Below are 14,894 nucleotides of genomic sequence, written 5' to 3'. Positions count from 1 at the left end.
CTATCACTGCAGGGTAAAGTTAATTGTTAATAATTCTGATATCAAATACATAATACCATGTTGAATGGCAATCTATAAAAAGGTGTCACGCTCTTTGGCATCCTACCTTTGCACATTGGGTTAAACTAACTTTTTAACTTTTTATGTTAGTCATTTTTTGTCAGAATTTATACAAAACCTGATTCTATTATACATTGGTAAAGGTGGTTATAGCCATTTATATCAAGAACATTGCAGATAATAGATATTTGTCAATCATCTATTACAGGTTTGGGTATTTTCTGCATACCAACTACCACAACTGAATTTAAGAAAGTCATTCAGAATTAAATCCATGAAAAGGATGGCACAAGTGAGAGTTAATTATTTCTGGTAATACCCTCATTGGAAAAAAAAAAGCATTGTTACTGAAATCGTATTTATTAATGAAAATATTACTTGTGCCATTTCTATTGGTGCTATTTTTACATGTATTATAATTGTCAGAGATGTTATTATACATGCCATTTTTTCAAATGCCATTACTACTGTACACCTTGGAATTGTATCATATAACATTATAAGAAACTTATGAACAGACAGGATGCTTTCAAAAACTATCTTATGAAGGATTTAGATTCCAAATTGTAAGATGAATAGTTAGGATTATCACTCATTGTTTGAGCATTTATTTTTACTTTTACTTTTAATCAAAAAGTTGTTTTTTACATTCATGTATGTACACATTATACTCATATCATGTTTCACTGTCAGTAGTAAATAGAGAAATTATGTATGATGTTTTTAACAGAGAATCACACACTTGACTGATATTTGGTGTTTTTATTTATCTTGTGTTACTTTGATTTACTACTGTATACCTAGGTGGTAGAGATTATACTTCAGCAAATTTGTAATTAAACCTAACTAAAAACTTTTTTAAACTACTTGAATAACTTAGAACATATTCAGTGTAAAATGAAGAACCAGGAATGATTGTTTAAATTAAAGTTGATGTATCATTTTTATAGACAAATGGTTGATATAAATGTATAAAACATACTTAAAAGGTGTAAAATACTCTATGATGCCATCAAAATTTACCATTTTAAGTGAAAATTACTAACATTTTTTAATGGGCATCCATCTCTTCAACATGGCTTTGCTACTCATTTCCTTACTTTCCCAAAAGCAGCACCATCCTTTATAAATTTCTGCCTATGTCACTTTATAGCCAAATAAAAATATATCCCATGGATAAAATGATTTACATAAGGGTGTGTGAAGTATGTTCTTCCTGACTTTTTGTAGGAAAAAGCATATTGTAAAACTAAACATTATTCTAGAGTTGTTCAAAGAAATTATTTAAAAATGTCATTAATTTTATTTAACTCAGAAGCTGATGATCCTATGAGAATATCATGGCAAGTAATTGGAGGTAATACCAACAACAACTGTTTGGTGTGGGAAGAGGACCGTCCCTATGTTTCTGGTATAGCTGTGAAAGCTGGGACCTTGGATGCTTTGATAGATCTTCTAGTCAGCTCCTTTTGTAAGTTGTGTGGATGCTTTGATAGACCTTCTAGTCAGCATTTTTTTGTAAGTTGTATGGATGCTTTGATAAACCTTCTAGTCAGCTCATTTTGTAAGTTGTATGGATGCTTTGATAGACCTTCTAGTCAGCTCCTTTTGTAAGTTGTATGGATGCTTTGATAGACCTTCTAGTTAGCTCCTTTTGTAAGTTGTATGGATGCTTTGATAGACCTTCTTGTTAGCTCATTTTGTAAGTTGTATGGATGCTTTGACAGACCTTCTAGTCACCTCCTTTTGTAAGTTGTATGGATGCTTTGGTAAACCTTCTAGTCATCTCCTTTTGTAAGTTGTATGGATGCTTTGATAGACCTTCTAGTCAGCTCCTTTTGTAAGTTGTATGGATGGTTTAATAGACCTTCTAGTCAGCACATTTTGTAAGTTGTGTGGATGCTTTGATAGACCTTCTAGTCAGCTTTTTTTGTAAGTTGTATGGATGCTTTGATAGACCTTCCAGTCAGCTCCTTTTGTAAGTTGTATGGATGCTTTGATATACCTTCTAGTCAGCTCCTTTTGTAAGTTGTATGGATGCTTTGATAGACCTTCTAGTCAGCTCCTTTTGTAAGTTGTATGGATGCTTTGATAGACCTTCTAGTCATCTCCTTTTGTAAGTTGTGTGGATGCTTTGATAGACCTTCTAGTCATCTTTTTTGTAAGTTGTATGGATGCTTTGGTAAACCTTCTAGTCATCTCCTTTTGTAAGTTGTATGGATGCTTTGATAGACCTTCTAGTCAGCTTCTTTTGTAAGTTGTATGGATGCTTTGATAAACCTTCTAGTCAGCTCCTTTTGTAAGTTGTGTGGATGCTTTGATAGACCTTCTAGTCAGCTTTTTTTGTAAGTTGTATGGATGCTTTGATAGACCTTCCAGTCAGCTCCTTTTGTAAGTTGTATGGATGCTTTGATATACCTTCTAGTCAGCTCCTTTTGTAAGTTGTATGGATGCTTTGATAGACCTTCTAGTCATCTCCTTTTGTAAGTTGTATGGATGCTTTGATAGACCTTCTAGTCAGCTTCTTTTGTAAGTTGTATGGATGCTTTGATAAACCTTCTAGTCAGCTCCTTTTGTAAGTTGTATGGATGCTTTGATAGACCTTCTAGTCAGCTCCTTTTGTAAGTTGTATGGATGCTTTGATAGACCTTCTAGTTAGCTCCTTTTGTAAGTTGTATGGATGCTTTGATAGACCTTCTTGTTAGCTCATTTTGTAAGTTGTATGGATGCTTTGACAGACCTTCTAGTCACCTCCTTTTGTAAGTTGTATGGATGCTTTGGTAAACCTTCTAGTCATCTCCTTTTGTAAGTTGTATGGATGCTTTGATAAACCTTCTAGTCAGCTCCTTTTGTAAGTTGTGTGGATGCTTTGATAGACCTTCTAGTCAGCTTTTTTTGTAAGTTGTATGGATGCTTTGATAGACCTTCCAGTCAGCTCCTTTTGTAAGTTGTATGGATGCTTTGATATACCTTCTAGTCAGCTCCTTTTGTAAGTTGTATGGATGCTTTGATAGACCTTCTAGTCATCTTTTTTGTAAGTTGTATGGATGCTTTGGTAAACCTTCTAGTCATCTCCTTTTGTAAGTTGTATGGATGCTTTGATAGACCTTCTAGTCAGCTCCTTTTAAGTTGTATGGATGGTTTAATAGACCTTCTAGTCAGCACATTTTGTAAGTTGTGTGGATGCTTTGATAGACCTTCTAGTCAGCTTTTTTTGTAAGTTGTATGGATGCTTTGATAGACCTTCCAGTCAGCTCCTTTTGTAAGTTGTATGGATGCTTTGATATACCTTCTAGTCAGCTCCTTTTGTAAGTTGTATGGATGCTTTGATAGACCTTCTAGTCAGCTCCTTTTGTAAGTTGTATGGATGCTTTGATAGACCTTCTAGTCAGCTCATTTTGTAAGTTGTGTGGATGCTTTGATAGACCTTCTAGTCATCTTTTTTGTAAGTTGTATGGATGCTTTGGTAAACCTTCTAGTCATCTCCTTTTGTAAGTTGTATGGATGCTTTGATAGACCTTCTAGTTAGCTTCTTTTGTAAGTTGTATGGATGCTTTGATAAACCTTCTAGTCAGCTCCTTTTGTAAGTTGTATGGATGCTTTGATAGACCTTCTACTCAGCTCCTTTTGTACGTTGTATGGATGCTTTGATAGACCTTCTAGTCAGCTCCTTTTAAGTTGTATGGATGCTTTGATAGACCTTCTAGTCAGCTCCTTTTGTAAGTTGTATGGATGCTTTGATATACCTTCTAGTCAGCTCCTTTTGTAAGTTGTATGGATGCTTTGATAGACCTTATAGTCAGCTCCTTTTGTAAGTTGTATGAAAAAATTGTTTTAATACTTTTAATTCTCTAATTAAATTTCTATATTAAGTGAAATATTCAATCACATAAAAATTCTATCGTTGTTAATATTAAAAATTATAGGTGTATATGAAAGTGATTCTTCATTTCAGAATATTATCTCTTGACATATCTGTACTAAACCATTTTATGCTCACTGATTTTTGCCCTACATTTCATTATAAATAAAGCTATAACATCACTCATCCATGAACCATCTCATTATTAATAAGATATTCTCCCTACCAACAAAAAACCTTGCTCCTACTTACATGTGCCACATGGGTTTTTGATTCTTTATAGCTTCATAGATCACTCTTTTCATCAGTAATCTTATGTCCATGATGTCATTAATTTTACATACTTTATGTGCATTCTTGTTAATGTTTTTGCACTTTACAACTTCTCATTTGGAATGTTTGACTTGTAATTTCTTTATGCTTTAGAGAACATTAATTTAGCCTTTTATTGAGAATAAAACATATTTCAAACAGTAATACTTCTTTTATTGGAATCCATTTTTTTTTTCAACTTCTGTCTGTGTCCATATTATTTGTGAGAAGCCAGCTAGAGTCAGCAAGCTTTCTTCATTATTTGTGAGAAGCCAGCTAGAGTCAGCAAGCTTTCTTCATTATTTGTGAGAAGCCAGCTAGAGTCAGCAAGCTTTCTTCATTATTTGTGAGAAGCCAGCTAGAGTCAGCAAGCTTTCTTCATTATTTGTGAGAAGCCAGCTAGAGTCAGCAAGCTTTCTTCATTATTTGTGAGAAGCCAGCTAGAGTCAGCAAGCTTTCTTCATTATTTGTGAGAAGCCAGTTAGAGTCAGCAAGCTTTCTTCATTATTTGTGAGAAGCCAGCTAGAGTCAGCAAGCTTTCTTCATTATTTGTGAGAAGCCAGCTAGAGTCAGCAAGCTTTCTTCATTATTTGTGAGAAGCCAGCTAGAGTCAGCAAGCTTTCTTCACTGCCTTGACTTATCTTATAGATACTCATTATTCTTTCTTTTGACATTCATATCACCAGAATGTTTCTCGATTCCAACAGGCTAGTTCAACTCTCTTGTTGGGCCACAGTCTAATTTTGCTCATTTTGAACTTCTTATCCACATGCGGTTCTTCTGTAGGTAAATATAATCTACAACTGCTCCAGGATCTTCTCCCCGTTTTTTCATTTCCAGTAAGTGAAGATTCGGTCTTTTGTACATAAACAGGAAGTTTTGTTTCAGATACTTGCATACTTATCTTTTTCTAAGATTGTTTTCTTTAGAAGTATTTTTCTATCCAATCTTTGTTTCCTTTAATGTATATTTCTTGTGCTTTTCAGTCTTATTCAAGTGGAGATTTTGAATCAAGAAGGCTTACCGTAACCTCTTCAGCAAGAAGATCAATCCATGTTCTTTTGGATTTTACTTAAAAGCTTATAGTTGACTTATTTGAAATATCTTAAACTTGCTTCAGTTTCTGATTGTCCATTGTTTTGTGTTGGAAACTTCAATAACTCTCTGAAGCTTATTTTTTAAATTTTATTAATAACAAATTTTGATATCCAAATGTAAATCTTTATAATCCCCTTCAAGTAGACTTATGAATATTTCTCTATTTCTTCCATGACAATGACATATATGAGGTGTGATCAAAAAGTTCTAAGACTTCACTTTTATTCTGAAGAATAGTGCACATGCATCAGTATTATATGCTATCCCTTCAAAGTAATCTCCTCCAGCTGATACACACTTGTTCCAACGTTCCTGTTATTATCGGAAGCAATGTTGAAAATCTTCAACTATTATGTGACTAAGTTCTGCTTTCAGATTATTGTGGATAGTTGGAATGTTATCAAATCTCTTTCCTTTCAACTTAATTTTGATTTTTGTGAACAGAAAAAAGATCACACAGTGCAAGATTGGGAAAATACAGGGGGTGTTGTATCACAGGAATGCTTTTTACTGCCAAAAAAATTCTTAAACAGACACATCAGTTTGTGAAGGTGCATTGTCATAATGAAGAAACCAGTGACAATTCTCTCACAGCTTGAAGCAGTTTTTTCTAACTTTCTCCCTTAAGCAAAGTAAGACCTCTTTATAAAAGGCCTGGTTAACTGTCTGATTAACACGGGTATATGGTGTGAAGAAATGGGTTGTTCATGGGATAGAACACTATTTGTTCATTGTACACACCTCAGTGAAGCTCACTGCCTCTGTACAGGTGCCTGTAACAGAAAAAGTCTTAGAACTTTTTAATCAAACCATATATATATATCTGTGTATGTTTAGAGTGTGGTAATCTTAGGTACACAGATTTTCCCTAAGAGTAATTTCCACAGAATAGGAAGATGTTCAGTAGAAGGTGTTTTATAGAGCAAGTCTAAATTATTTAAATTTGAACAAAGAAAAAGATATGACAAAATGTGTAGCAAAAAAGAAACAACATTTATTCCATATATAAAAACAACCAACATTAAGACAAGTACATGAGAGACAATGCTTTCACTGGAGATCTAATCTGTTAAACATTCTTAGAACTGTTGCCATTAATGTGAGATTCATTAGAAATTTGAAGAACTTTTCAAGACTGAGAAAACATGCAGATCATATACATAAAATAACAATGCTATCTACCTCTGGTGTGTGTGTTTCCGATGTGATCGTTGGTCATTGCTGTTGAAAATAAAGAAGGTTAAATCTATAGTGTATTAGCTGATATGCCAGTGGAAAGATCACAGTCCATATTTACATAGTAATTTCAACCTTAAATACTTTTCTCCCATGAGAAAGTGTATGTTATACTACAAGTGGCTGATCCAGAGTTTTAAACAAAGGGGAATTAAACGTGAATTGTGCCTGCATACCACAAGAGCTCCTTTTGTTTTATTACTTGCTTTTTAATGGTTGTGTGCTTATTTGATACTTCATCATGTTCACAAAGATTATTTACTGCTATATGGATGATTGGTTTCAGACCTGTATCAGAGGAGCAACTGTAATAAAATTTTCTTCAGTTAAAGACTGCTGTCATACAATTTCTGCTTCCTGAATACATATACCAGTTGAATAAGCTTTTTTTTGAAGTCTCCACGTTGCTCTACTCAAATAATTATCTCTGTAGTAGTTGTTCTTGTCAATATATTAGATTCAGCTAATATTGGGTTGAGGAATAATTCACGAGCGTTTTTTTCAAGTTAAACAAATATATTCATAAATGAAACGCTTTCGCAAAATATTTCATGTCATTTGGTAGATAATTTTTTGCTCTAATAGATGGTGCATTTGATTTTCATATGTCTTTAATTTTTGCTTTCATTTTCAGCTCATTAAATGGAATGTCAAGTGGACAAAATCGAGCATTTTCGACACCTTCTGCTTTTCGCATTTAATTTCTTGCAATTTAGTTTCAAACAATGCATAGTATATACCTAGGTATTACATGAAATAAAGTATCATAATAAATGTTTTGGGTGTAATGTGTTCATGCATTGAAGTATTGTATAGTCTTGCATGTAATGCTTGAATGAAATTATTTAAAAACGCTCACAAATTATTCCTCAACCTAATACATAAATATTCTTATTTTTTGGTTTGGACAGCTTGTTCATTTTGCCATTACCTTGATATTCTCCAGATATTATTTCTCTCTTGAGGATATTGTCTTTTATATGAAAGTTTGTTCTCCTTGCATAAGTTTTTGCAAAACTGTGAGAGCACATGGATTTTTCTGTTAATCTGGATCATTCACTGTACTAGGTTATGCTATTTGCCCAACAGTGGTCTCTTTAACCTTGGTGTTAGCTGCCATAAACCTTCATCATTTTCCCTGGCATTCTTTATTTGACAACTATGGAAGTCATTTTCACATTTAAATGTGCCATATTTAGCTTGCCTTTTGACTTAGACTTGCTTTCATACTACCTTGAAAGTTTATTGGTCTAAGGAAAAATATTTTATTGGTGGTTTCAGAACAGCCATTTCCTTTGCTTTCCACTCAGCAACTGGCAGACTTTTTTAACTGTTTTTGGGCAGAGACTTTCTACCTACTCAAGAATGCTGCTCCGTTGAACCCTTTTGGTCTTCTTTCATTTGGATACTTCAATATCACTTGTTCACACCATTCTAAGCTGAAACATTATGTTGCTTTTCCCATATATGGTCCTTTTTTATTTAAAATTTTCTTTGCCTTGAATGATTTATACTTATTCCCTGACAGTTTCTTTCAATTATGGAACTGAGTGGTCTGAGAAAGTGCTCAATTTGTATTTCATTTTCTTTATTTCTACTAGGATATGTAGATTTTGGTCTCAACAAACTACTATGCTTGGTTAAGACTGTTCATTATTGTCTTATTAAAAACCAAGACATTTTTTGGAGAGTTTCTCACCTCTTTATCCAAAGAATCCCTGTTAGTATGGCAAACTTTTAGTTGTTATACTTACTCAGTAGTTGCCCCCTGCTAGTCTATGGATTTACAATGCTAAAATAAGGGGTTCGATTCCCCTCGGTGGGCTCAGCAGATAGCCCAATGTGGCTTTGCTATAAGAAAACACACATACTAAATAGTTCAGCCAATTCATCCATAAGGTGGGAAATTTTAGTGTGAGATATACTTTTTTTTCTTTTTGTAATATAATATTTACCACATGTTGATGTTTTTGGTTATGGGGTCTTGTTGTAGATGGAGAACATTCACATCCTTTTATTTGCATAATCTTGCAATTTCATCATTATCTATGTTCTGTATACTTTTGTATGATGGTGCCCTTTCATTTTTCTTATGATGATCTCGGGTAGTAATATGTATTGGGTTTAAAATCTACATTTTGGTATTACTTTTATGATGAAATTCAAAATGAGCATTTACCTCTCCATGGAAAAAATTAATTTCCACTCGCCCAAACTTCATCAAAACATCTGTAGCAAAGAGTATGGTACTGTCACACAAATGAGTTAAGACAAAGACTGCTGATTGGTGGAGAAAATCTTTTGAAACTATGAGTTTATTCTTGAATATATAACATCACAAAATTACAAAGAAAGCTTATTTTAATACACTATTGTAATGTGAAAATTAGCAATGAAAGTGAAAAAATGGTTTGAATCAAGACTTGATTGAGTGTGATTTGATTTGATTTTTTTGCAGTACCAGTAGGTGGCCTAGAAGAAGAAAACAATGATTTTCCACATGTTTTCCTTTTAATGCATCAGTGGTTTGTTTCATCCAAGGAACTTGCAAAACATCTCACTGACTTATATCCTTTAGCAGTTTTGTATGAGCTAGAATTCTAAGTAGAAATATTTTTTGTATCTTATAAGTTACAATAATAAATGTCTCAGAAATGCTATTTCAGTTGTATTGTGTTATATCTCTATAGAATTGATTAGGTATTTAAATATCCTGAAATTGCATTAATTGCTGGTGTTGTCCAGTATAATTATGAAACCTTTAAGTGTTAAAACTGATATCTTTAGTTTCATGCAAATTTTAGTTTGTGAAACCTTCTTAATATAGCACAATATCATAAACTGTCAAGTAGTTTTAGCATTGTCATATTACAAGGTATAATTTTACATTAACAACAAGAAGTTCAGATCATAGGACATACTATTATAGATGGAACTCTGGATAGGAAAAAAGTGTACAATGGTCACATGACATAGGGAGCAAGTATGCAACATAATCAAGAAGGATCTTAGTCTGTAAATGAGGCCAATCATACTTCACATTCAACCATTGCATTCCTCAAGTAGCTAGACAATGAAATGGTATATCCATGCTCTTCCATACAGATTCACACTGTCCCTGTTGCCATGTATAGGATCTTTGGATTACTGCAATACTGAATTGTTAAAACAACCACTGATGAACCATAATCTTCATACACTTGATGGACTATGGAAATTTGTAGGGTAAAGTGGTGTGTTTTAGATATGTAGGCTTATGACAGACCCTTTTGCAATGGAAACTATACACCAGGGACATTTTCAGGACACACAGTTGTATAATAGATAGAGCAGGTTATTAAAGGGGCAAAACAGTTAATGAGATTATGGTATACATTTTATAATTGGTAATTGTCAGTAGTCAAGTATTAGTAATACCTTGATGTGTCTGTTTCTCACATAATAATACTGCATGTCCACAATTATTAAAAGTTTTAAGTGTGAAAATATTTAAAGGACTGACTTGAGAAATAGGAATAAAAGATGATCTGTTTAGTTTTTACTTGCTACTATTTCATTTCCACCACCCCTTAAAAAAGTTTGTCTTACAATACTTGAAAAATGCTCTGTTCTCTCTTGAGCCCATTCTATTTTAATGTTCTGTGCACATTACTGCAGTATTTTAAGTCCAAAAGTGCTTTTGGTAATAAACAATGGTGTTGCAATAACCATTAATCAGAAGTTCTGAAGAACATTATTTTGGATATACAGTGAAATGATTAAGATGCAAAAACATAATTTTAATAATTTTCACAAGATGCTTAAGTCTGCAAATGTGGAAAAATAAACATTATTTGATGAAATAACTAATAAAAATATTTATGTTATAATAGCTGTTTATAGGTTAATGTAAATTTTATTATTGGTTAAAGAATAATATGATATTTTGAGTTTGGATAAAATAAATAGTAGAGAAAAAAGTCACATATCCTTAACCATTCATACGTTCTGGAAGGCTGAACAGTTGTATGGGTGTAGACCTCCATGTCCCCACACCTTGGAGTATGTTAATAGATGTAGGGTATATCAATTTCGCACAAGAGTTTGTCAGGCTTTTAGGTAAAGTTTATTCATTTTTCCTTGTTATTACGTGTATAATGTTTTATGAATCTTATTCACATGTTTTAGTGAGTGAAACATATATTTAAACTGGTAAAACACAATAGAAAGTGGAAAGGATCAGATAATATGTAATAGCGATACAGCACTCAATAAGAATATTACTGCTAAAATCTTGAAACTTAATCAAAAATTAAATTCTGTTCACTTTCGAAATTTAAAACAGCTGAAAAAATTATTTGATCCTAATATACAGGGTGATTGTAAATAAGGTTTACTTATTAAAAAATGGTATTTTAAAACTACTAATTATAGAGGCATATTGAGATTGAAAAGTATTATTCAGGTGCAATGTGTTTCAAAACCATAGAACACAATGTACCTAACTTGCTTTTTTTGCATCTTGCATTAAACTAGCATTACTTATTTGTATTATATTTACCATCACAACTCTTTAACAGGAAACAAACGTAACCTTGTATCTCAGAACTGCTGGTATAGGTATTAACACTTTTACTAATAAAGCAGAGAACAATGCTTTGACCTTCCATACCAACGATTCTGAGATATATTTGTACTTCAAATGGGTTTCTCATCATCAAGAATCAAACTTAATCTTATTCTTCATTCTAATCTGACCTGACTTACACAGAATAATATTGTTTGTCTCCCCATTACCACTTTTCTGCCACTCTCCCTCACCCGGCCTATGTACTAAAACTGTTTCTGCAGCATATAATACTTTACACTGCATTTTCCTTAAGTTTAATAACCCCAAAAGGATTTTCCAACTTTAATCCACTGTAATTGAATTCTAGAAATATCTCTGCAAATGACTTGCTTAGATATATTTTTTACCAATTTGAACAAAACAGTCAGAGGCAAATATCACTTAAGATTATAAGTTCAGCCTACTAGGTGACTTCTTGATGTAGGAGAAACCTCTCAGTACTGGTTGTTCCATTGATACCTCTTATGATTGTTTTGAAAATCAATTTTACTTAGAAGTGTATTTTCAGTGCAAACATTGACATATTTCTTCTCTACTAGTGTAACTGTATTAAGTATTCTGAATAACTTCATTAATTTCATCTTCTAATGTGATGTTATGGAATATACTTGATTACTTGTATCTGACATTGACATTTTCAGGTAATCTGCATGCTTTCTGACATTACAACTGTCTTAGTTTTATTACAAATGAAGAACTATCCTGATCAATATTTGTTTTGTAAAACGATCATGGATAAAATCCAAAGTTGTAAGCATATAATTTATTTTCATTGTTTAAATATTGGACCTTTGCATTTGAGTCATAATTGCTTTTTGAACTAAGTGGAGCAATCTTTCATCAACACCTCCAGTTTAAGTAAGACAAGATGAATCTTCAATTTTTATACCCATCAGAAATTCAGCAGAAAATGTGTCAGTAGTAGAATATAGGTTAATAATTAAAGAGGAACCAGAAGTAGAATATAGGTTAATAATTAAAGAGGAATCAGAATCCATAGGTTTTTTTTATTACCCCCTTGCAGTTTTTCATGATGTCTTCAATTGTTTGTACTTATCTCTCTATCAAACCATTCAGTCCAGGATGATAATGTGCAGAGATCAAGTGTGTGAATTTCTCGGTACTCATAAATTCCTGCAGCAGAATACTGATGAATGAATAAGAGTTATTTAATGTTAAAGTATAAGTAACACACCATTAACAAACAATATTTAAAATTATTAATTGTCCCTTCAGGTGTATTGTTCACAATTAAATACAAATCCATCCATTTTTAATACACATTGGTTGTGCCTAGGAACATTTGCTCTGTGAATGGAGCAACATGATCAACATGTACTCTTACACATGGTTCTCTTGAATGATCCCATGGATGCATGGGTGAAACTGGTATTAATTAGTATTAGCTTAATTAACATGTGACACATCCCTTACCAATATTCCTATCCATATGCAATTATAACTATAACTTTGACCAAAAGTTTCATTCTCAGTGTTCTTAAATGTGATTTATGTAGCAGTATCTAGTGTCTTGATCTACTTGGCTTAGATGATAAAACTTTCTTATCCTTCAGTTTAACTCATTCTTGTACATTCAGTTCCATTTCATGTGAAAATTATGACTTAACCTTGAATTCCTTTGCATTAAGCCATCTATTGGTAATGAAGAGGCAAACACAGGATAAGATAGGATCTTATTTTATCAATTTCTTTAGCTGTGACAGGAGAAGCATTTTAAAACTTTAATAATAGCACTGTTTCCTGTGGTATAAGAGTTTGTATTGGAATCGTTTGTAATGGAAAATGGTTTATGTCATCAGCATGACAATATTCTTGCTTGGCTTATATTTAGATGAGTAATTATGCGTGCCAGATGTCAGAATCCACCTCAATATTTTGGATGAAGAAATTGTGAGGACTTCGTTTAGCTGATGGATGATCACTTGAAATATGCCTGCCAGACAAGAAGGAATTATAGTTCTTAATTCTGAACACTACCTCAAAACCATTTTTCATATAACGTGACTTTCAGATTTGATTGAATGTCAGTAGCATTTATTTCCACTAGATCCATCACTTGTGTTATATCCATAGTTTTATTTTAAATTCAAGGTAACTCTAATAACAACCTTTGCTGAATTTTATCATCCTATACACATTATTCCTGCATACATATCACAAAGTATTACTTCCATAAAGTTCCCCTAAAATCATTATATGTTTCTTGATTCAGCCATAAATTCATAAATTGATTAACCTGTTTTTATAAAATGAGAGTTTAATTTAAACCATTGAATGAATGGGGAAAACATAAATGACAATAATGCAGAATTCAGTCAAAGAGCTCCTTAAACATTTTATCAGATAACTTCTCAGGAGCTGACGGGCAATGCATTAAACCATAAATTTTAGGGCCATTAAACACTAAATGATACAGTATATTCTTTTCTTATGCCACCAAGGTCAGTGTATTGTATTTTCTTCTTATACATTGAATTAATCAGTTTTACCAAGTGCTGTCATTTCTTGATAAGAAGTAACCATTAAAAAAATTCAGTTAGTTGCTTGTTATTGTCTTCCCCAACTATAATATATTAACAATACAAACTTCAAAGTGAAATCTTTATTCCTCAGTCTAACTGGCATAACTTGTACACCAAAGAAAAATGTTCATGTCTGCATTACTGTTTCTACCTTTAGTCTCATGCCTCTGTACTAGCCTTTTTTCATTAGAAAATCAATACAACTGGCAGAGGATTTATATGAGATGATACGTTTTATTTCTTTTTCTTCTCTTGTTTTCTATCAAAAAAGCTAAGAGAACTAAATAAAGTGTGTGGCAGTATACAGGTTGTTATGAGAAGCAATGAACACTGTAGAAAACAGATGATGGTTCAGTAGCCTTGTTTAGGAATAAGCTTGATATGTTGGTTGAAAATGATAGAAAGCATATGGAACACTTTTATTGTACAATATATGAAACACTGTATACCATATTCTAAAAAAAGTTACAATTATTAATATAATTTGTCATCTCCAGTGAAAATAACTTATCACATAAATAAGAGACTGTTAAGTAATATTTTATGTTTTACATAGTTGTTTGTATATCACTTTGTATTTAGTGGTATTCAAATATTGTTTCTTTTAATAAAACCTTTCTGTGTGTATGTAGTTGATCTTACCTAGCTGTTAAGTGATATTTATACATGGAGTCTCTCTATTCAAAAAAATGTTTTATTAAAATTGATATGTATGTGTGTGTTTTCGTATAGCAAAGCCACAAAGGGCTATCTGCTCAGCCCACCAAGGGGAATCGAACCCTGATTTTAGCATTGTAAATCCGAGACATACCGCTGTACTAGTGGGGGCAAAATTGATATGACACTAATTAATTTCAGTAGCAAATACACAGGGTGTATAACTCAGGTTGCACCTAAAATTGCTTGTTGTTGGTTAAATTGACTGTAGGTAGCAGGCAGGTAATTTTTCCTTGCTTGCTATTTCTGGCATTTTGTAGCATTTGAAAAAGTGCAGTGTTAACAGTAATTATAATATCTAACACTGATGTAATTCCAGACCTCCCCAATACATTTTTGGTTTTTTATTTGATGAGAACTGGGAGATTGTAACATTGTCATTCATAATTGACTTCTGTCAAAACCATGTACAATGCTCTGTAAAATGCAATACTTGATATTATAATTGTTATTCCCA

The 14,894-nt window shown here is 32.6% G+C and overlaps 1 pseudogene across 1 annotated transcript in view; it reads left to right on the top strand.

Annotated features, from left to right (window-relative positions):
- The first annotated feature begins 247 nt into the window (after positions 1–247).
- The window catches only part of LOC143254461 (ras guanyl-releasing protein 3-like), a 28,494-nt pseudogene continuing 13,847 nt past the window's right edge, over positions 248–14,894 (top strand). The window contains exons 1-4 of the transcript XR_013030202.1: positions 248–352; positions 1,376–1,531; positions 9,027–9,135; positions 10,553–10,666. The product of XR_013030202.1 is annotated as a ras guanyl-releasing protein 3-like (transcript). The remainder of the gene's footprint in view (positions 353–1,375; positions 1,532–9,026; positions 9,136–10,552; positions 10,667–14,894) is intronic.

This window comes from Tachypleus tridentatus, chromosome 6 (assembly GCF_004210375.1).
Source record: "Tachypleus tridentatus isolate NWPU-2018 chromosome 6, ASM421037v1, whole genome shotgun sequence".
NCBI lineage: Eukaryota > Metazoa > Arthropoda > Merostomata > Xiphosura > Limulidae > Tachypleus > Tachypleus tridentatus.
Note: the sequence above shows the minus strand (reverse complement) of the source record. Positions and strands in the feature narration are given on the sequence as shown.